The following is a 22,927-nucleotide window of genomic DNA, read 5'->3' as shown; positions in this document are numbered from 1 at the left end:
GAGGAAACAGATTCTGTTTTTCAAGTTCCCAGTATAGTGATATTCTAGACCAGGGGTTGACAAACTCTGGCCCATGGGCCATATGCCACCTTCTCTTGCTTTTACAAATAAAGTTTTATTGGCACATAGCCATGCCCATTTGTATAGTATTGTCTATGGCAGCCTTTGTGGTACAGTGGTAGAGCTGAGTGGTTGTGACAGATTGTCGGACCCACGAAACCTAAGACATTTGCTATCTGGCTCTTTTTACTTTTGAAAAAGTTTGCCAGCCCTTGACTATTCTAGACATTTAAGAAGTACCATTTTCCAAACAGTCAATACAATATAGTGGTGTTGACTGCTGACCATTCACTCTACACTCGAGTAGTTTGAAAACTGTAAAGCTCATGTAGATGTAACAGAATATGACTTTTGAGAATTTGCTGAACTCCAACTTTGTGTCCAGATGTGTTCTTTAATTAAGCCTTTTTTGTTTGACTGGGGCCATAACTTTTGCATCTAGAACCACCAGGACTCCTGCCCAGGGTGACTGAAATGTTTCTAACACAGGCAGCCGTTTTTAAAGTTACAGTATCTAGGGGACTTTGCTGGTGGTCCAGTGGTTTAAGACTCCAACACTTCCAGTGCAAGGGGCACAGGTTCAGTCCCTGGTCAGGGAACTAAGATCCCACACGCCACAGCCAAAAAAAAAAAAAGTCACAGTATCTGACGCTTGCCTTTGCCCCGTGAAAGTTCCTATTTATACTAAACTTTGGTGAAGTAGCTCTGATCTTTACCTGCAGTAAGAGGAGTTATACTGCAGGGACAGGGCTGTGAAGTGTACAGCACAGAAAACTTGTGGCTTTTTACTGTAAAAATAGCATCCTGCTTCTTTTACCCCCTCCTTCCAAGCCAGAGGTGCAGCCTTGCTAAGGTAGTAATGGCCAATTTTGGAATTTTGAGGTACTATTGGTTTGCTGATTTTGTTTTGCCCTCTGTTCAACCCTTTAGCTGTTCAGGCAGTGAACTTATACTAATTACTAGGAGAATTGTTACAGTGTATGGGTACATACTTTGAGGAGCTTATATAGTATGTTTTAGCAACTCAAGGATATTAAATATTCAATTTAAAAGGTTTTTATTTTAAGCATAGCAGTGTGTACATCTCAATCCCAAACTCCCAAACTATATCCCTCCTTTGTTTAATAACCAGCAAGGACCTACCCTATAGCACAGGGAACTCTGCTCAATATTATGTAACAACCTAAAGGGGAAAAGAATTCCAAAAAGAATAGATACATGTATATGTATAACTGAATCACTTTGCTGTGCAGTTGAAACTAATAGAACATTATTAATAAACTCCAATATAAAAGTTTAAAAAAAGATTATTTATAATACCCTTTGAGATCATTGGAAATTCTAGACCTGCACACATACAACATACACTCATCAGTTCAGTTCAGTTCAGTTCAGTCACTCAGTCATGTCCGACTCTTTGTGAACCCATGAATTGCAGCACGCCAGGCCTCCCTGTCCATCACCAGCTCCCAGAGTTTACTCAAACTCATGCCCATCGAGTCGGTGATGCCATCCAGTCATCTCATCCTCTGTCATCCTCTTCTCCTCCTGCCCCCAATCCCTCCCAGCATCAGGGTCTTTTCTAATAAGTCAACTCGTCACATGAGATGGCCAAAGTACTGGAGTTTCAGCTTCAAGATCAGTCCTCCCAATGAACACCCAGGACTGATCTCCTTTAGGATGGACTGGTTGGATCTCCTTGCAGTCCGAGGGACTCTCAACATACACTCATAATCACCCACAAACACAGGCTGCCTGGAAATCATAAAGCTCGGAGTAACGTCTACCTGAAAATGCTTTATCACACAGAGTGGCAGGTAACCACTCAGTACAATCCAAACAGGATCTCAATAATGGATGAATCTGGTGAGATGTTACATTTTGTCGTATTTATCTAAAGGCAAAATAGAGGCTTTATCCCATTTCATGAGTCTTACAGCCCCAACTCATAGTGAAAGTGTTAGTTTTCATTTGTTGCTGTTTAGTTGCTAAGTCATGTCCGACTCCTGCGACCCCATGGACCATAGCCCACCAGGCTCCTCTGTCCACGGGACTTCCCAGGCAGGAATACTGGGGTGGGCTGCCATTTCCTTCTCCAGGGGATCTTCTCGACCCAGAGATCGAACCCAGGTCTCTTATGTCTCCTGCATTGGCAGGCAGGTTCTTTACCACTGAGTCACCAGGAAAGCCCATTGGTTTAGTGCTGACCTATTGAAAATTTTGTAGCCGTTTTCCTTTACTTTTTGAGAGAAAAGTTGAGTTCTTCCCCATCCCACCATAATCTAATAATCAGTATTTCTCTTCCAGATGTGGTTCCTAACCTATAGTGATTTTAATTACTCTCCTTGGAAACCGCTCCCAGAATACTCTCTCCTCCATGAGTTTATAGGCTTTAATTTGAGCACAGTCTGGTGACAGTCCCCTTGCAAATGATTTTCTTCAGCTGGTATGAGGGCAGTATTTCCTTATTTTTGTATCTGTGTGGTTTTTTCCCCCTAAGAACAGATTTTCATGGTATATATGTCCTCAAATCTTTTCAACTTGTACCATCATCTTTTCAATTTGTAGGCACATTTTGGAATTCAGATCTTGCCCTTAGAACAACCTGGGGGTCATTCATGCACTCAGTAAGTGTACCTTCTTATTTATGGTCCAATGAGACTTCATTCATTTCTGCATATTTTGGTTGTCAACTGTTGATGCCAGACACTGGGCTTGATGTTGGGAATACAGAAATAAATGATGTCAATTCCTTGCTCTCAGGGCTGGGCCACAATTGAGCGGGGGAGATGCAAACTCACAAAAATGTACAATGGGATATGATTGTAGAGATGTGTACCACATGCATTATTAAGTCTGGGGAATTTGTAAGCTTACTTAAGTCTTTCAATTGAGTTAGACTGTGGATAAGTGTATCAGATGAGAAACACATAAATGGTATTTATTTACTCTGAGGTAGTAAATGGAAAAGTTGAACGAAATAAAATGCATCTATTATGACCACTGGCATCCAGCAAGGCCACTGCCCTCTTGCCACTATTCTGCCTGCACTTTCTTTGCATGTGGGTCATTAACATTGTGTTTAGGTCAGATGAGAGTCTGTTCCATCTGCTTTGATAGCTGAAGTAAAATGCTGATGGAGATCATTTGAGATCGTCTCTGTGCTGTTGATTGCATGCTTGTGGCTCATAATCAGAATGATGCGAAGTAATTGTTCGAGCGACTTGCCATGGCTATGTTTTGTGTCATTGCAACTGTCAGCAGTTTGGTCCTGCTCCTCTGCCTGAAGTGTGTTTGCCCAGCGCCTGTTGGATGGTACGAGTCACCCTTCATTGTTGTGGGTGACTTTGGTTCTAACAACCTCACTTGCTGCCCCCATCTATTTTATAACCTGAAAAAGAAATGTCTGCTTATTTAATGGGAGCAAGTGCTGTCTTTTGTGTTCAACAGAATGCTGCGTACCAGGGCTTCCATACAGAAATCCACATGCTTCTTGCCACAGTGCTTCTCTCTTTTTCTTTCTGGCCAGGAAACCCAGGCAGACCTGGCTTAGAATTCTTGCTTTGTCACCTACTGGTTATGTAACCTTGGATAGGCCACTTGCCTTGAACCTTCTTTTCCTTATCTGCACACTGGGTCTAAGAGAACCTGTTTTACAGAGATTTTGTGAGGACTAAAGATAGTAGATAAAACTTGTTGGCATAAGTATTGTTGTTCAGTCGCGAAGTCGTGTCCCACTCTTTTGCGACCTCATGGACTGTAGCCTGCCAGGCTTCTCTGTCCATGGGATTTCCCAGACAAGAACAGTGGAGTGGGTTCCCTTTTCCTTCTTCAGGGGATCTTCCCAACCCAGGTATTGAACCTGCATCTCCTGCATCAAAGGCATATTTTTTACTACTGAGCCACCAGGGAAGCCCCTGTTGGCATAATTAGCCACCCAGTAAATGGGAATAGTTAATATTAAGGAAAACAGTTCTTACTCAGGATGACATTATACAATGGCAACACAGAACTTTTCTAAATCAGTAGTCCAGAAATATGTTGTAAGTGTGGAATAGAGAGTAACAGCCCAGTTTTCCTAGCTAGGTCATATTTGCCAGAGACACACAATGGGATGGGGGTGTCTTAGACTCTAAACTCTCATTTTCCATGGCTGGGTCTGCCCTACAGAATGTACTCTGGTCCAGCCCACCTACACCATCAAAGGATGTTCTCTGGGCCAGCCTACCTACACCATCAAAGGATGCAAAGGTCCCTTTGAAAGCACATTTAAGAATCTGTGTCATTTAGGTTCCACTGCATAAAAGAGACATTATACTGGATAGTGCACAACACAGCCTGACCATCTGGTTTTCTCTCATGCAGAAACCAGGGACCATGACACAGTGAAGCAAAGCAGAAATTCTGTTCCTGTAAGAAGTTCATGGTTAGATCTAGGAACTTCTCACAAGCTCCTGAACTGTACCATCAAAAGAGATCTGTTAAACATAGCTCAGTCCATATTCTTCCATACAGTAAAGTCCCTAGTGGGAGTTGTCAAAGAGAAACTTTCTCTGCTTCCATCCAGTGCTAAAATTTAAGATCTAAGTTCTTATCTCCAGGTGTTGATGCTGTTACTCATGGACAACATAGAACAGTAGAAATCTCTTCTAAGAACATGCTCCCCACCACAAATTGTTGCTTCCCCTAAAAGTCGCATAAGCTGGACAAAGCATGAACTTTTCTTAGAACGTAGCGTGTGAAGGGTTTATCACCTGTGCATTTGTTGCAGGTTCCGGTTTCACAAGCCGAACTCTTGTGTTTCTCCACTTTTGGTCTCAGATACCAGAATTTTTCAGCTGGTATCTGATTTGGCATTAATCTGCTGCCACAATGCGTCCTGTCTTTCTTTCTCTGTGCTCCCTGGCAATTTCCCACCTCCTGCCTGCTTGTAGGAGCAGGGTTGGCAATGCATTAAAGGGTTCCATTCATAACTGGAGGAAGAGTTCACTCTACACTCTGCTGATTGTGGGGATACCTTCACTTCCCAGCTACAAGTTTCTCAGTTGAGGACAAGCGTGTGTGGTGCAACTCAGTTAAGCTGTATCACACATGTTTTTTTTTTACCAAACCAACCATTCTCCTTCAGAAGGAAATTAGATTAGAACTATAAAGACCGCACAAACATTCGCGTTCTTGATATCTTCTAAATATGGTAAATTCTGATTTTTTAAAAAAGTTTTCTAGTTAATATAATGTGATTATAATTTTTAGGTTCACACAGGAGTCTACAATTTCCAGTTTACTTCTCTCTGTATCATGAAGTCGCTCCACCACAATCGGGCCGCAAACAGGACACCTCTTGAACTTCAGACTTAACAATTTTCACACTTGAAAGAGGCATCTATATCCACTGATAGTCCTAGTCTTTAAAATTTCGTCCCCTTTCGATATATTGGAAACTCACTGAATATTGTGATTTGTGATATTATTCCCTGCAGTAAATGTACTAGTTTGTAGTCTTCTCAGCCACACCCACTCAAACCGAAACAATTTTTTGTTGTTAAGGCTTCTGATATTTATGCATGCTGCCTTTCTCAATCTTGAAGATGTAGAAGCAAAAGAATCACACACTCCCACAAGTGTAGTTGTTTCTCATAAATGTGGGATACTGATAAATTCTGTAAATTCAACAAATATGGATTTAGTGGTTCATTCTTTCATCGCAATACTCTTGTAGTCCTTAAACAATTATGATGGGGATGGATTTGTTGATGTTAAAAGAGGTTTGCAATATAACAAGTAAGATATTAGACAAGAACAATATGAATGGTATCATAGAATGTTATGAATACATTGTATGTATGTATATAATTTTATTTATATAAGTATGTGTATGTTATATTCTGTATATTTGAGCATAGCTGAGAGCTTGGCGCTGTAGAAGTAAAAATGTTCAAAGTGTTATTAGTGGAACTTTTGCTGCTTTGTATTATTTGGGGTTTTTTCCCTCCTTATGTGTATTACCTAATTGTTCCCATGGGCATGTGCCTAGTCGCTTTAGTTGTGTCCGACTTTTGTGACCCCGTGGACACTAACCCACCAGGCTCCTCTGTTCATGGGATTCTCCAGGCAAGCGGACTGGAGTGGGTTGTCATTTCCCTCTCCAGGGAATCTTCCCCACCCAAGGGTCAAACCTGAGTCTCTTAAGTCTCCTGCATTGGCAGATGAATTCTTTACCACTGAGCCACCTGACAAGCCCTAATTGTTCACAGTAAATGGTTTTATTTTGTTTTCATTTTTCTCATCTTGTTTTTGGCGGGTGGAGAAAAAGAGAATACAATACAGATACCCACAGTTTTCTCTGCCATTCTAGTCTGTTGTCACAGATCTGTAAACGTGTTGTGCTGCATGGCATTAAGGGATTTTCTTTTTATTAAGTCTCTTCTGTGTGCCAAGCACCATGCTGAGAACCTGAGACATGATGTAAAGTCGGTATTATGACCGCCATCAATGCAAATGAGGAAAGGGTTCCGAGAGTTTATGTCCCCGGCATCGCACAGGTGGTGGGTGACGCATCTGAGACTCAGATTCGGGTTTGACTCTGAAATCAGTGTGTGGGGTCCTGGTGAATCTCACTCTCAACCTCCTGTCTGCCTTGAGGAGGAAAAGGTTAATGTATGCGAGTGAATTATAGCGTGTTGCTTTCGAAAGACGGCGCTCAGAGATTTCACCAGTGGGGGCAGGACCATCTCTCTGGGATTGCAGTGTTTCAGGGTGTGAACTTCCCAAGAGGCAGGATCGAGTGGTCTCAGTAGCCCTCTCCTCTCCCCGCACAGGCTGGTAGTCGGGGAGGGGGCTTCCTCCCCGGGGCTGTGAAGGCAGCCTAGAAGATTCTGAGGCACCGAGTCTGGGAATCTGTGGCCAGTGGACACCTCTCTGGGAGGAGACTCCCCATCCAGCCCTGGAGGTCACAGTGCTGTTTTCCTTTTAGGGAAAAGGGAGCAAAAGCAGTGGCCGGAGACTGGATCCCTGGGACTCTGGGATCGTGTGAAAATTACCAGGCTGGGGACCTAGGCTCGCCTTGCCTCCTCCCCTCCTGAGCCTGCAAAGCCGTCTTGAAAGCAGCCTGTGGAAATATTTAAAAACTTGGATCTTGCGCCGAGTTCCTTGGGTGATGCAGATTAAACGGTCTGTGGCTGTCACCGCCTTATCTGCCTTTGTCTTCCAGGCTTCCTCTTCCAACACTCACATCATCTCGGTTCTTTCCCACACTTTATCTCAGACACCGTGGCTTCCTCACGGGATTACTCAGTCCGCCTGATATGTGGGCGCCTCTCTGCCAAGTCCCCCTTCCCGTAGGAGCTTAATTATGGATCCCGTTGGGGTCATGGACTTCAGTGGCGGCGACGGGGGAGGGGTGGTTGGCGTTGTGGCTGCCCCATTTTGGGAGAAGGCAGAGTGACGTGATGGGATGCTCTGGTTACTCTGAAGACATCTTCAGTTAGCCCCATTGTGGGGGTGCAGATATGGGGTTTTTAAAGGTCTACCTAAAAATGATTTCCCAGGCACCATGATATATGTGGACTATGTATTGTATGGTCAGGCTGATCAAGATGGCAGTTCCCTTGGTCTCTACATCACCTGCCCGACCAGGCTCAGCTTCACTCACATGACTCTCCAATCCCTTAATTACAGGGCTTAATCAGTAACTGCCTACGTGCTTGCTCTGCCCTAACCTCTGGGTTTCCCTGGTAACTGGTGGAGCCCACCTGCCCTCAATTCCCCCTATAAATGGTAGCCTCCTCCCCAATTAATGAGTGCGGCCATGTCTGTGTCTTGCTCACCGTCTATCGTACACGGTGGGGTTGTCTCTCCACGGCCTCGGTGGAGGACCCCCCTGTCCAGTAAACCAGATGTCACTGTCGCTGGGCTCTTCCTCCCATCTCGAGCCTGGGCAACTACACGGCTTGAAGACCCACAGGGTGCAGCCCCATGACACTCCTTTTTCAAAGGTTCACTCCTCCGGAGATAAAGGAATCATGCACGCGATTGTTTTCTTCATATTAATTGTTCAGAGCTCCATCTTTAAAATCCGCATAGTCAGCCAAGCAGTGGGAGGTCCACGGTCTTCAGACATTAGTTGTGTGCCTAGTAAGTAACCAGGGGCCCGGGGCTGGGGGGTCTCATCTCCCTGGCTCGCGTCCCCGAGCCAATTTATCGGATGGGTTTAACGTTTTATTTTTAATCTCTTTTTCTCTTCCAGTTTTCCAAAGAAATTAGTCCGTTTTCTGGGTGAAGAGAGACCAGACTGCTGTTTTCACAGGGTGAGTGATCCTTTGACTCCTTCACGTGTGTGTTTTACTTGCCTCGCTCGGAAGGCACTCATAAACCGTAGACCTTCTCCCACCTGGGGCCGAGATACTCTTCCTACTCCTTGCGTCTCCTCTTCCCTTCCGAGGGGGCGGTTCCCCCTGGTGTTTTCCTGCCGTTTGTTTTGGCTGTTCACAGGTTTTGTCTCCTCTAAGTTGGTCTTCTTTGTTGCTGTTAGCTTCTGTCTTTCAAGACAAGTGGCAGGAGGAGCACTCTCTCCTGTTTAACTTTCTCGTACTTGGCTACTACCTAGAGAAGCTGATGGCATGGCGGTATCCAGAACCATTTTGTTTGGGACCTCTTCTGAAAAGGCCTGTTTTTTGTTTCCTTTGCCCCTTTCCCAAACCACCGCATTTGCAACACCCCGTCACGTGCTGGGGCTCCGTGGTCCACCTGCTTTGCTGCTAGACTCCGAGGCGCACCTGCAGTGCGTGCAGGCCAGCTGCAGAGCGGCCCGCCCCCGCCCGGGACCGCCCGCACCTGCAGAGCGGGGCGGAGCAGCTTTCTGGCGGTGCTGTGCAAATTTGGCCTGCAGTCATAGACTCTCAGAGGAGCACTCCTTCTCTAAAAAAAAAGGGGATGCTTTTTACATGAGAGTGCATTGGGGGGTACTATGGAGGATGTACAAATGTGGAATCCCAGAAGGTGGACGATCTAAGTGCACTTATTTCTGAAACGTCTCATCACCTCTAGAGTTTGGTCTAAACCTAGTATTGAGAGCCCACGTCCCTCATTGTATCCCACTTCTCAACCTAATCACTTTATCTTGACAGACAGAGGGCTTCTCTTTGGCCCTTCCTGGAGTCCTTGAAAAGGAACTTGATTTTTCTGCTCATCAGGGTACAGAGACAGTCCGCTTTCTACCCGTGTACTGTATAGAATTTAGAACATGGATTGCTGACTCACTGAGGGGCTGCCTATCTCGCCTGCTTATTACTCTAGAATTGATGTCTCCTGTCCCCACGTACTCCCTGTGCGTGAACTGTGCATCATTAGAACTGTGAGGGTTTCCATTCCCTCATCTTATCCAAGAAAAGCTCAGAAGGTTTATCCCCCAGAGCACACCCCCGTAACGTGGAACGCTGAGGTCTGCTGCTCCCTGGGGAGATTGGAGGCTCTCGGTGGAACCAAGAGATTGATCATGACCAGAACAGGAGACAGTTAAGGGCCTTGGGGAAAGGGGGAAAGTGCCGAATTCCTTGCCTATTTTGTGCTGTTCTTTAAGTAAAAAACTGGTAGAGATGGGTATGAACTGAGGAATGGCAAAGCAGGGAAATAAGGACCACCTGAACCCACGCCGAGCCTCTTACGGCAACTTCGGTTTCCTGCTGGGTTTGAAGTCCACAGTCAGGAGGCATCAAATCATTATTCCCCAGAACTACACGCTGTTTGCTTTTACTGGTTGTGGGGAACCAAAAATACACCGAAGCTGTGAGTTTCTTAAAAAGCAACTCAGAGGCTGATCCCCACGCCTCGTGTTGGTACCATCCAGGCTCATGTGCCGTACAAGTGTCCACTTTGTGAAACAGGGCTCCAGTGGGCTCCAGCTCACGGTATTCGGTGGGGCTGGAACAGAGCCCCGACTCGATGGTATCCCTTTAAGGGAAACACTCCCGCCAGCACTGCGATTTTATTTGCCAGAGGCCAAGTAGCAGTGGCATGTATTGGTTACATAGCAACATGTCTCTGCAGCCAGAAAAAATATCATGGCCGAGGCAGCCCGTGTGTCCTGGGCAGGATGAACACAGCCCCGTGCCCCCCGCCTTTTTTTCCATGTTATCCCGGCCCGCCTTTCCTCTCCTGTAGGGCGTGTGGATTGGGTCATTGCTGTCCGTCTCTGCTATCAACACTTGCCTCCTGTCCCCGCCGAGCCGGGGGCTCGACGAGGGGAAGGCGGTGTCTGTAGTAAAATTCTGCGGGTCCCCGAGTGTGCTGGCAGAGAACCGCCCAGCCCGAGTCGGTGAGAGCCTGTTCTCCTAATCAGCCCTCTGGCCAGGCGGCCCTGGCACAGGGGCATGGTGGGCAGAGTGCTTCCTGTACGGGGTGCTCAGCTGCTCCTGGCTGGAAGTGGACAGGGAAACGGAGCGGGGTGGAATCCAGAGAAGCGGGCCACGTTTAACGTGGTCCACGGGGGGTTGAGGAGAGCCCCCTCGGGTCTGTGCGAGGCCAGGCCCTGTAGGGCTGGCCCCAGCAATCCTTCGCACATGGCGTATCTTCTTGGGGCTTCCACGAGAGGTGCAGTTTCTAACTGCAGTCTCTCCAGCGTGTGTGTGTGTGGGTGGGGTTTTCACATTTCTTTGGCGTTTTCTCATCTCTAAAATCCTTCATGGGGACTTCCCTGACTGTCCAGTGGTTAAGACTCTGTACTTAAAATACAGGGGGTGTGGGTTTAATCCCTGGTCGGGGAACTAGGATCCCACATGCCATGTGTGTGGGGAAAAAACGAAAAAAAAAGTCGTCCATGATACCATTGTAATCCCTCCAGATATTAGCAGATGCTTCCCCCCACCAAACTCCTGACTCATTTAAAAAAATCTTTACCATCTATTTGACATTTGATTTGTATCTCCTTTTTTTGATACATAACACCTTGGGGGCCTGAGCAGTCTTTTTAGGTAAAGAACCTAGGAGCCATCCTTTTTACTCTTCATCTTTTTAAAAATTATTATCTCTCGAATGCTCAGAACTGGGTCTTGTAGATAGTAACTATACCATTGATATTTCTTCATGATAATGTTTTGGTCTTATCCAGCTTCATAAGGAAGCAATGAGGCAAGTGTGTAAATACTAAATGTTTTTAAATTTTTAAAAGAGAAAAGATACATTCAAAAATTTCGTTTCCTGGTGTGGTTTTAAAAAAAAACATGCAGATATGAAATCACAAGGTAAGACTATCTAAAGATTTCACATTTCCTCTTCCTCTCTGTGGCTACAGACCATGAACTGTGTACCCTAGGGTTTCACAGTGGCACTGAAGTCATCTCCCTTCTCCCCCAATATTTGCTATTTCTGTTGTATTTGCCTTATTATACCTCTTGAGCTAGAACTCTCAGTCAAACCCCAACCGTGTCTTTGGAGCTATTAAGTAAGAGATTTGAAGGATTTTTCATTAAGATGACAGGTTTGATAGATGAGGATAGTGCTTCCTAATTTAGTTTTGAGGTCTGTTGAGGGAGGGAAGGTTTTTATTGTATGAAAACCTTTATTTTCAAAGAGTACTCGTTCCTTCCCAAGTCCTGAGCCAACTGAGAAATAAGACAAGTGAAATAAGGCAGATGGAGCCAGGGTGGACTTCTGGGACTGGCAACTGTTAACTGAGAAGTTGTATCTTAGGATGAGAATCTCAAAGAGCTTCTCTGGTCTGGGCTGGGTCATAGTCTACCTGCAGGAAAGGTTTGAGCCTGTGGGCTACTGTCTGTGTGAAGAAGGAAGGAAAAAGAGAACCTAACTCTCCCCCTCCCACCCCTGCGGTAGCGTAATTCTACCCAGTGAAGTTATGGTTTCCCAGGGAGAGGTGTGGTCCACCCTGGCTTTAGCCCCCAGCCAGGTACCTCACTCCACATTCCTGGGAAAGAAAAAGGATGGAATGGGAGGCCAGGAGGGTTTAGGGAAAATTCTTCCCAGTGGAAAAACAAAGGGATAGAGTCAGGTGTTGGCCCGTGGCTCTGCTCTCGCCTCTCACTCTCTACACTTCTACAGATGGAGGGAGGGAGTCTGGTGTGTCCCCAGTCTTCCTCTGGCCATCTCAGCCCATTGGGTTTTCTTCCTAGCTCCTTGGTTTGTGTATCTGTTAACTGGTTTATTGTTAGTCTCCTCTGTTAGAAGGTAGCGAAAGCAGAAATCTTGCCAGAATCATTAACTGCTGTGTCCCAGGACTTAAACCAATACACGCACAGAGGAGGCATTTGATAAATCTTTGCTGAATGAATACGTGAATAAATGTTTTTTTGCCTCTTCTTACATTTAATTACTGGAATGTCTTTGTGTCTTATCTTGCCTGGCATGTACCTTATTCATATCATAAACTCAGGTCAGCTGTCAGTTCTCCATGGAACCTTCCAATTTCCTTTCTTCCAGGGGAAAGGAGCACTGTCTTATTTGTAAGCAGTCTCCAGGAGTTGTGTACACGTGAGTGTGTGCGACTGTGTGTGTGCATGCAAGTCTGCCTTTTCTGTGTGTGTATGTGTGTACTTTCTGGATCCGGTTCTGTAACACTTCAATTCACTTACTTGTATCAATATTTAATCACCTTTACTGGATTGTAAACTCCTTAGGAACCGGGGAGCCTCTTATTCATGCCTGTTCCTCTAATATCTGCCACACAGCAGGTGCTCAGGAAATGATTTTAGCGTTTAGTGTGTGTGCGCGCTCAGTTGTGTCTGACTCTTTGCGACCCTGCAGGACTTTGTACCCGACAGACTCTGTCCATTGAATTTTCCAGGCATTGTTATTTCCTCCTCCAGGGCATTTTTCCAACCCAGGGATCATACCCACGTTTCGTGTGTCTTCTGCATTGGCAGGTGGGTTTTTTACCACTGTGCCACCTAGGAAGCCCCACCACTGTGTCTGAGTACTTAACTTCCTAAGTACCTTATGCATATTAACATATGCAGTTCTCACAACAACCTTACAAGATACATTTTTTACTCTCACCTTACAGATAAGGACACTGGGGCAGAGAGAGATGAGGTGACTAGCCTACGGTCTCACGGCTAGTGTGTTTCCATAGCTGTTATCATTGCTGGTCCTTAGGACTGTTTAAATGTACAGATGAATGAATAGGAAGCCCAGAAACATATCATTAAACAGGGCCACAGATGCTGGGATCAACACAAATAAGAGATGATCACCAAGCCAACCTAGGATTAGTTGACAAAGAATCCTGAGACCATGCTGACATAGGCCCCAGGTGAGTCCCTAAAGTTTTATAGTAGCTGTTGTGCTTAATTCCTAATTATCCATGCCAGTGGAGTGGCATTAGTTACTGAGAGTAAATAATTGTCATTATATGAGGGGGATTATTTCTTAATGGGAAAATGTTAAATCATCAATTATGAGTTGAACAGTTGCTGTATGGGAAGGCTCACTGCTAAATTTAGGGGGATTGGAGGGTGAAGAGGAGAGCCCTGTGAGTAGAAACGAAGGTCACCATATTTAAGGGGCTCTTGCTTAAAAGAGGCATGATGACAGATAAAGTTAAGGAAATTTTAAAGAAAGTAAAGGGCAATGAGTATAAGGATGATCACAAGGCATTATTACACATGATTAATTGCCAAATGGTGATAGAGGAAATGAAAGCCATCATATTAGTCAGGGCAGGATGGGCTTGCGCTGCAGACAGTCTGTCCTGCCCTCTCACTGGCTTAAAGTAGAAGTTCCCTCCTCCCTCATCGAGTGTGCACTGTGGATCTGGTGTCTCTGCAAGACCCTGTTCTCCACACATAGCTCCCCAGTGCAGGCTGCGTGGATCTTTTCATCCTGGAGGCCTTCCTCATGATCACAGGGGGAGAGAGAAAACCTGCAGAATTGTACCAGTGATGAAAGCGTTGCCTTGCAAGAGGCATGTGCCCCCTGCTATGTCCTAAACGTGGCATTCAGTCTTTTATACATAAGCTCCCATCTTTCAAGTCTGCTCATTCATTTTTGGTTTTCTTTCACCCAGCACACAGTAGGTGTCTCATGAGTACCTGTAGGGCGAAGGAGTGGGTGAACCTAGGGATGAGGTGTCACTCATCCCTGATCATGTTTGTATCAGGAATGCACATGCCAGCCCCCAAACCCAGACTTGATGAAGTTAAGCCTGCCTCAATGTTATTGACTCAAAAGAGCATTAATAATAATAATAAAGTAACAGAGCTAACGTTAGTTCATCACAGTGAGTGGAAAGTCATGAAGACCTGGGCAGGTTAGATCCAAGTCAGCTGGGGGTTGAGCTCCACTCCCCAGCCTTCCAGGCTTCAGCCCTGTCTCGGCCACATCTGGACAGTGGACCAGACAGTCACTGTCTATCTGCAGCCCGACCTCTTGGTTCATGTGTTATCTGGCTGCCCTCCTAGCCTGGTTCCTCCTGAACAAGGTAGAGATAGCTATCCTCCCTTAAAAATGAAGACACTGAATTCAGGAGACGTTAGCTTGTCCGGGATGCTGCTGGAATTCCAGCCCAGCAGTATCTGACTGCACTCTGGCATCAGGCTGTCAAGGGTGTACCTGCTACCCACCCCCCAATCCTGGGGTTGGCAGACTGCAGCATCCTGCTCCAGGTTAATGGAGAAGGGACATCTGAAGTGAAGTCGCTCAGTCGTGTCTGACTCTTTGCGACCCCACGGACTGTAGCATACCAGGCTCCTCCATTCATGGCAAGAGTACTGCAGTGGGTTGTCATTTCCTTCCCCAGAAGAGATATCTAGCCAAGGGCAAAACATAGCTGAGCAAGGCATAGCAGCTGAATGTGAACAATGAGTTGGAAGCTCTGGGTGTGAATCCATATGGAAAGTGGTGCATTCATAGATGTGGGAAGATTGTACTGGAAACGTAGGGTGGGTTCATACTATGCATGTGAAGAATGTGCCTTTCAACCACGTCTCCAGATGTAGTATTTGATCCAGAGAAGCCTGAGTGTTGGAGGGCCCATGATTGTGCTCACTCACAGATTCTTGAAAATGGTGCTTGTTTGTCTCGGGGCTGGGGGTAGGGACAGGTCATGCAGGGGAGAGGGCGGGCTCTGAGTGCATGCTGTTTCAGCATGGACGGGGCAGTGCTTATGGGCACAGTCTTCAAGTGGAGGTTGGTAGGCACTGGGTGTTCTCAGCAAGCTGGTGGTGGAACCGCTCCTGTTTCAGTGAGATTAGCTTTATAGCTGTGTTCACAGCGTAGGAGGTGGTAAGGAGAAAACCAGAGATGGGGGCCATGGTTGGGAGGTTATTACAGGAAAAGGAGATAAGATTTTGGAAACTTGGGAGCGTTTTGAAGGGGCAGATATGGTCGACTCTACAAGGAAAGACTTGACCAGGACAGGGTGATTGTTTGGATGTAAGAAGCAGTGGAAGGAGTCGGAGATAATGGACTTTTCTGAGCCCAAGTAGCCATTGAAGGTATCCTATGTGTTTTATATATATATATATATATATAGAGAGAGAGAGAGAGAGAGAGAGCAATATATATATTGAGCTTATTTTAATGACAATGTCATTCTGTGAGTTGAGGCTTCTTGGGTAGAACTGGAAGATCACCTTGGACTAAGATGAGCCCCCTTTGAGTAACTGAGTGTTGTCTTGACCCTAACTTTTTCACATCTCTCTCCCTTCGCTGCCCTGCCCTCCCCAAGGTCTTGGATCAGTTCTTAAATCAGCAGCAAAGTCATCAGATTACAATTTTATCTCCATCCTGGCCCTCTGGTGGAGATCAAATGGCTTAAACATGAGCAAAAAAGTAGAATTTAATGTTGGGGCATCTCGTCGCTGATGAGAGAGGGCTTGTGGTCCACACTCAGAACCGTGTCTCTCTTTCCTGCTGGTTTGCCTCATTACCAGACACAAGCTCCCACGGCTCTGGGAGGTACGTGGTAACATTTTACTGGCTGGTCAAATTTTTGTAAGCTGACAATTCATCTGAGCTTCACCAGGTCACTGCACACCATTTTCTCTTTTTTGGTCTAACAGGAGAGTGCCAGTTTTGATTTGAAGGAGAGGAGAAAGGAGGCTGTTTGATGGGAGAGAGGAGAAACAGTTTGCATTCCCCTTTTACTTCCTGGGATTCGTCCTGTCACATTTCATAGGCTCCTGTCTCTAATGGTAGAGGACAGTCTAATGAGAGGAGCAAAGTGCATGAACTGCACACAATTTAAACTCAGCTCCCAAGAACCAGGCTGGGTGCCAGATTCCTGGGACTCAGGAGTTCATCAGCCCCAGTCTCTTTTCCTTGACTATAGGCTGGAGAGATGCTCACAGGGGAGAAGAAAACTCCTAATCGCTTGCCTTTATTCTCTGCTTTCTGTGTGGTTCTTGGAAGCAGGCATCTCCAGCCAGGGATGCAGAAAGTGTGATAGAGGAGGAGGCCTTCAGGTTGCCGTCCGTCTTCCTCGAAAGCCCTTGACCTTCCTGATGCATCCCTTGCTAGCTAGACCCTCCTGCTTGCCCTCGTTGACATCTGTACTGCCTCTCTGTGAAAGCTTTGCCCCTTCTTCAAACTTCAAGGGTCCCACTTGACATGGGAGATACCTGGCATTCCTCCTCATTTCAAGCCCTCTTGCCAAACCATAAAATTGCCAGTTTGTTAGATTGATTCTTAAGCAATATTCATTTGATATAGCAAGATGGTCAGGATAGGATATAGCAAGATGGCCTAGAATATGTCTGGGATGGGGGAGAGAGTACATTTAGACAGAAAGGCTGAACTGCGTATAGATTATAATGTATTGTGTTTCAGGGAAAAGGTGGAGATCCACTTTGTTCCCCCATCTTGTAGAGTTTCATGTGTAGTGTCTCACTCGTTACTAGAAGATTGTAAACATTTTGAGTTTCCAGTGATATCTATGTTCTTTTGATGTACTTTTCAGAGAAACTCAAGCAGGAACAGGCTTCAGAGTAAGCTAGCTAAAGCATTGCGGGCTTTTGATCACTTTCCATTAGCACAAACAATAATCTCTGTCCTGGCAGATTTCGAAAGGGCGTTCACTGTTTAATGAAGATAAACATGTTGCTGGGTATTTAAGACATCTTCCCAATGCAGGGACTGAAAAATTCATACATGAGATTAGCTCTCTGTTGCCAGAGAGGGGATTCTCAACGGCCCAAACGTTTCCCTAGCCATTGGCTGAACTTTGGAAATGTGCTTTGCTAAAAAGAACAGATACTGAACAGATATGTCACTTACAAAGCCTTCCGTGTCAGCGGTGAGTCCCAGGGGCCTCTTAACCACATCGTTGCTATGCAATATTTGGTCAAAGGAGATCTACGTTTAAGGAGGACATGTGATCACAGCCACTGACAAATTCCTAGAAAGTGATGCTGGCTGTTCGTTGTTCTTTAGGGGGTGGCAGTGGGGTGCGGGAGGACCTGAGCCACTCTTCAGGTCACTGTTGTAATGCATATTCTTCTGTTGCTAATTGACTTGGGCTTTGACTCTCTGACTCGCAGGAGGGAGGCCATCACTGCTCTTCTTGGTGTCTGAAAACCTACAGGCAAACATCACAGGCTCGGCCATAGACGGTGCTCAGCCCATTCTGTTGCTCTTTGCTTACTGACATATTGGGGAAAAAATAGGGCTTGCATTCTAAAGTTGTTTCTGTCTTAAAAGAGGGTGTCTTTTAAATGTTTAGAACTTGGGAGTGCTTTTTTTTAAAATAAGTATTTGCAAAATGGGTGTCCATGGAGTACAGGCTCCTAATTGCAAGAGAACAAACAGTAAACAAAGCCATCGCTTCCCTTTTCATTTACAGTGCATTACTCTCCGCAGAGTTGAGGGTGTGGGGACAGGATTGGAGGTCGTCCTTTCGTCGCTTCCAGCTGTCTCCTGGTTCTGTGATCATAGATGCCACAGCTCCACAGCATCAGAGACACTGGTGTTTTCTGCGGGAGTTATTTAGGGACACGCAAACCAGTGGGGCTTTCTGAGGAAGGGGGGCTATGTATGAAAACTCTGCGGTAAAAACCTTTCCTATCAGCCCCGGGTGGCAGAGCTGCTGAGGAGCGGCTTGGAGGGTGAGAGCATCCCTGTCGTTGAGGCCCGGGGAGGGGCGGCCCCTTGTGTTCTGCCAGCTCACACCTGGCTGCCTCCGGGCGTCCCATCCTGTAATTAGACCCACCCTGGAGTCTGCCCAGAGATGAGAGGGACCGGGTGAGGAGAAGTGGGGCGAGGCCGCGGCCCACTCTGAGCCACACAGGTGCAGGGGGCCAGCCAGCCGCCTGGGCCGCTCCTCTGTCCGTGGGTTAACGGCTCGGGCAGCGCGGTGGCCTGAGACTGACCCTCTCACTTCCCGCTGCTGCTCCCCCTCAGAGGCGATCCTGTTCGCCCCAGGCCTCCCCAGCCTCGTGTCTCGTATTCCCGCTCCCTGGAGGCCACTTTTGCAAGCGGTGTCTATCAATTTGAACTTCCGAGATCACGAGACGGTAGTCTGGAGAAGAAGGGGGATGGCCCAGGCTCTCTGTGTGGCTGGGATGGTTCTGAGAGAGAAAGGGAGAGCGGAAGGTCTGAGACACCCCAACAACAGAGATGGAGCGACCTGCAGGCAAGAGTATCACGAGTCATCCTCTCGTCCTGCAGCAGACGCCAGCTCATCACAGTGTCTCTTCTGCTACAAGGAGGCTAGGGATCGTTCCCGCCGCGGAAGTTGCTCCCTGCCCGTTTATGAGGGGGCGTGGAGGGTGGCTGCCCTGTCAGTTCTCCTGCCCAGTAGCTCCTGTTTGAAATCTGGTCAGGCTGATTTGACTCGCACGCGGATGCCCCCTAGTGGCCAGCACGGTGCCTTTGAAGAAGGCCCGTCCCCACGGCCACTGCCTCCCATCCCCCAGGAAACACCTACTTCCCAGGAGCCGAGTACGTGTCACATCACGTCTGTATTTCCTTACTATGCTTTGTCTACCAGGTAGGAAAAAATCCAAAGCTTTATTACAGAGCAGAGAAAACTAGTGCTGCTGTTCCTCCAAATGAGAAACCTTGTATCTACAGCGCACTTGTGTTATAATCTACCGGATGTGATGGAAAACTCCTCAAAGCTTTAATGTAAATATTTTCACAACCAATGTGTTACAGGAGAATTATAATGTTGGCCAGTGAAGTTAGGCCAGTGAAAATCACTCAGTCGTGTCCGAACTCTTTGCGACCCCATGGATTATATACAGTCCATGGAATTCTCCAGGCCAGAATACTGGAGCAGGTAGCTGTTCCCTTCTCCAGGGGATCTTCCCAACCCAGGGATCGAACCCAGGTCTCCCACATAGTAACAAGGCAGAATTCTTTATCAGCTGAGCCACCAGGGGAGCATTTGGTCAAATCCTCAGCTGGCTTCCTACTCACAAGTGGACGAGCTTTATATAACCACAAAATCTTCTCAGCTGTTGGCCAAGGCAAGATTTGTCTTCCTCACTCAGAAGGTTGATAGTTAACCTTCCACTGACTGTGGAGCTTTAATACAGTTTTACATAATGAAAGCCTTATTCATTCACAATTATCTTTGGATTGTGTAAGTTATGTTCTGTTTTTGATCATTTTTTTCCCTAGTCAGTTAAGACAGTCAGATATGAAGACAATAAGATATGAAGATATCTGAAGACAATAAGATATGAAATGAGTGGCTAGCGTGAACTTGATCAAATGCATAGGAATCACTTGTTAAAATGCAGGTTCTGGGTTCCCTCACCCAGGACTGAGGGTGGGGCCAAGATTCTGGATTTCTAAGAAACTCCTAGGTGATACTAGTGCTGCTGGTCCAAGGACTGAACTCAGGGAAACAAAATAATAGTTGAGAGGAGATGACAGACGATGAGATGGTTGGATGGCATCACTGACTCAATGAGCATGAGCTTGAGCAAACTCGGGGAGATGGTGAAGAATAGGGAAACCTGGCATGCTGCAGTCCATGGGGGTCACAAAAAGTCAGACAAGAGCTAGTGACTTCACAACAAACAAGGTGGCGGGTGATACAGGCTGTGGCCTCCAGAATCTTATGAGCTGAAAAGTGACAGGAAAAAGTATACAAGTAATTATGGCATAAAAGGCAATGTAATGAAATGTATAATTAAGATAAAAAAAATATGTCCTAGGGAGTTCGAGATGGAAGTGATCATTTCTGATTGGGAAGATCTGGAAATTTTTCATGGAGAAGGTGATTTTTGAAAGTGGACTTGAGGTTTAGGTTAGTCTGCAGCAGGGGTGGGTAGGATGGTGAAGGCCAATGAGTCAAAAAGCACAGATTCTAGGAAACAAAGAGTATGTCCAAGGAAGAAGCAGCCCATTTGCCTGGGATGGGGAAGATGGGAGATGCAGCTGGAAAGGTCAATAGAAGTGGGGCTATGGACTGTCAGGCAGAGACAGTCTGGACTTAAATCAGACAACAAGAGATTTCACAACAACAAAGTAAGTTGATTGGGACTGTAGTTTAAAGAGATTAATCTAGCATGTGTAAAGGATGGAGTAGAGTGGGAAGGGACATCATTTTCCAGACAGGAAGTGATAAGAGAGATAATGTGATTAAAATTAGCAGTAGGGAGACTAGAGAATAGATTGGATAGAGAAGGGTCAGAAGTTGGACATCAGGGTTTGAATCCTGGATGATTAGAAATGTAGTTGCATAATCACCATAAATAGGAAAGTCAGAAAGAGCTCTTAAGCATGTTTGAACAGGAAAATGACCTGGATGAATATGCAAAGGCCACTTGCAAGAGGCCGTCCTTGTGTTTTATATCTAAAATATTAATAGCACCTCAGGCTTCTTACCCTGCTCTGCTTCTTTTCATGATACTTTTTGCTATCTGACATTTTTAAAATTTGTGCTAAGTATTCAAAGTCTTGCCCTCAAGGAGCTTATGTGCTTAAGAGATGACATTGAACTGAGGATAGGCAGAGCAAGTGGCATATGCAAAGGCCTTGAGGTGAGAACTGCTTGGCACTTTCAAAGAATCTGAACTTGAACCTAAGTGACTGAAGGCCAGGGTGAGTGAGACGGAGATTAAGTTAGAGCTGGCAAGCCACAGGTAATGAAGAGCCCTGGATTTGACAAGGAGGTTTGATTTTATTGTAAGTACCTGGAAAGTCACATGAGGGCCTTGGTAGACAGGTGGATTGGAGGATGGCAAGAAAACAGGGGCTGGGGGGCTGGGGGGCTGGGGGGAACCTGCAGCTGACAAGAGAGGAAGTGATAGTGGTTTAGACTTGAATGGTGGCAGCAACATTAGAAGTATAGGAGTTCAAGATGCATGTCTTCTCAAGGTCAGCTGTGTAGGACTTGTAGGTTTCTGATGTGGATGAAGGATAGGGAGGTGGTCTCAGGATAATTCCCAGATTTCTGGCTTGAGCAAGAAAGGAAAGGAATGTGTTATTCATAGGGACGAGGAAGCACAGAACAGAGTTTTGAAAATGTTGAGTTTAAGATATATTCTTTTTTTTTTAATCGTGGTAAAATACTCCTACAGTTTATCATCTTGATTATTTTTAGATGTTCAGCTCAGTAGTATTAAGTATCAACACACACGTGTCTTGCAACTAGTCTCTAGAATTCTTTCCATCTTGTAAAACTGAAACATCACATTCTTTAAACAATAACTTCCCACTCTTCTTCCACCTGGGGACCTGGCAAACACCATTCTACTTCCTGTCTCTATGAAGCTGATTACTATCAATACCTCATGTAAATGGATTCTCGATACCATATAAATATTTGTCCTTGTGACTGACTTGTTTCACTTACCGCAGTTTTCCTAAGGTTCATCCATATTGTAACATATGTCAGAATTTCCTTCTTTTTAAGGCTGAATAATATTCCACTGTACATGTATACATTTTGTTTATTCACATTTGAGTGACTTCCATCTTTTGGTTTTTGTGAATAATGCTGTTATGAACATGGGTGTGCAAATATCTGTTCAAGTTCCTGCTTTCAATTCTTTGGGTACACACCCAGAAGTTCAATTGCTGTATTGTGTGGTAATTCTATTTTTAATTTTTTGAGGAACCTCAATACTATTTTCTGCAGTGTCTGCATCATCTTACATTCCCACCGATGGTGCACAAAGATTCCAATTTCTCCACATCTTTGCCAACACTTGTTATTTTCAGTTTTGGATAGTAGCTTTCTTAAGGTGGTGAAAATTATTTTTAGTAGATATCTCAGGTAGGATGTTGTATCTTTTCAGATATACAGATCAAAAAGAGATTTGGATCTGAGATATAGGTTCAGATTTAAGCTATCTTCTATCCTTTGCCAAGTTGACTTGTAAACATTTTAAGGACTTAGCGATTCAGTTCAAAGAATCAGATTTGTACTTAAACTCACAAGTATGTTTGGAGTCAGAGGAGATTAACTTAAAAACATTTCTTTCTTTTCTACTTTCATATTATGTAAAATTTACTTACAACTTTAATCTACAGTATCATTATCATCTTTTGAACCACTTTATAAGTCATCTGATAAATACTTTTTGAGGGCAGATGATCTTAACTTCCATTTAAGTCATTTAAGATACAATATCTTTTGAATCTGTGTGAGATGCTGTTGTCAGCAGGAATTTTATCCCAAGTCACAAGTATACCTGGGTCTATATGTATTGGTTACATTTTAAATACCTTCCCAGCCAAAATAAACCACATAACCAAGCTCAGTTAATGTGAACATAGATATAGGAAGGTATGATATATGGGGGACCAAACAATATGGAGAGTTTTTTCTATTCTTCCAGTGAGTATGTATTCACAACTATACAATTTAACCTCTTACTGTGTTGCTTTAGAAAGCAATCTTTAAAATGCTTTTAAATTTATAATGACATATCCAGTGTTTGAAACTGTAAAGTCATACTCCCAA

General features: G+C 45.3%; 1 protein-coding gene across 13 annotated transcripts in view; it reads left to right on the top strand.

The window, feature by feature from the left end:
* Window positions 1-22,927, top strand: part of ATXN1 (ataxin 1) — a 402,928-nt gene that overhangs the window by 215,704 nt on the left and 164,297 nt on the right. For 12 of the 13 annotated variants that reach the window (XM_070456167.1, XM_070456166.1, XM_070456168.1 and 9 more), the window contains one exon: window positions 8,306-8,366. The gene's annotated coding sequence lies outside the window, so the exon portion shown is untranslated. Of the gene's footprint in view, window positions 1-2,628; window positions 2,688-8,305; window positions 8,367-22,927 lie in introns of all 13 variants that reach the window. The other variant, XM_070456164.1, reaches the window with a different exon arrangement.

The sequence above is a fragment of the Odocoileus virginianus genome, chromosome 27, assembly GCF_023699985.2.
Source record: "Odocoileus virginianus isolate 20LAN1187 ecotype Illinois chromosome 27, Ovbor_1.2, whole genome shotgun sequence".
Lineage (NCBI taxonomy): Eukaryota > Metazoa > Chordata > Mammalia > Artiodactyla > Cervidae > Odocoileus > Odocoileus virginianus.
Note: the sequence above shows the minus strand (reverse complement) of the source record. Positions and strands in the feature narration are given on the sequence as shown.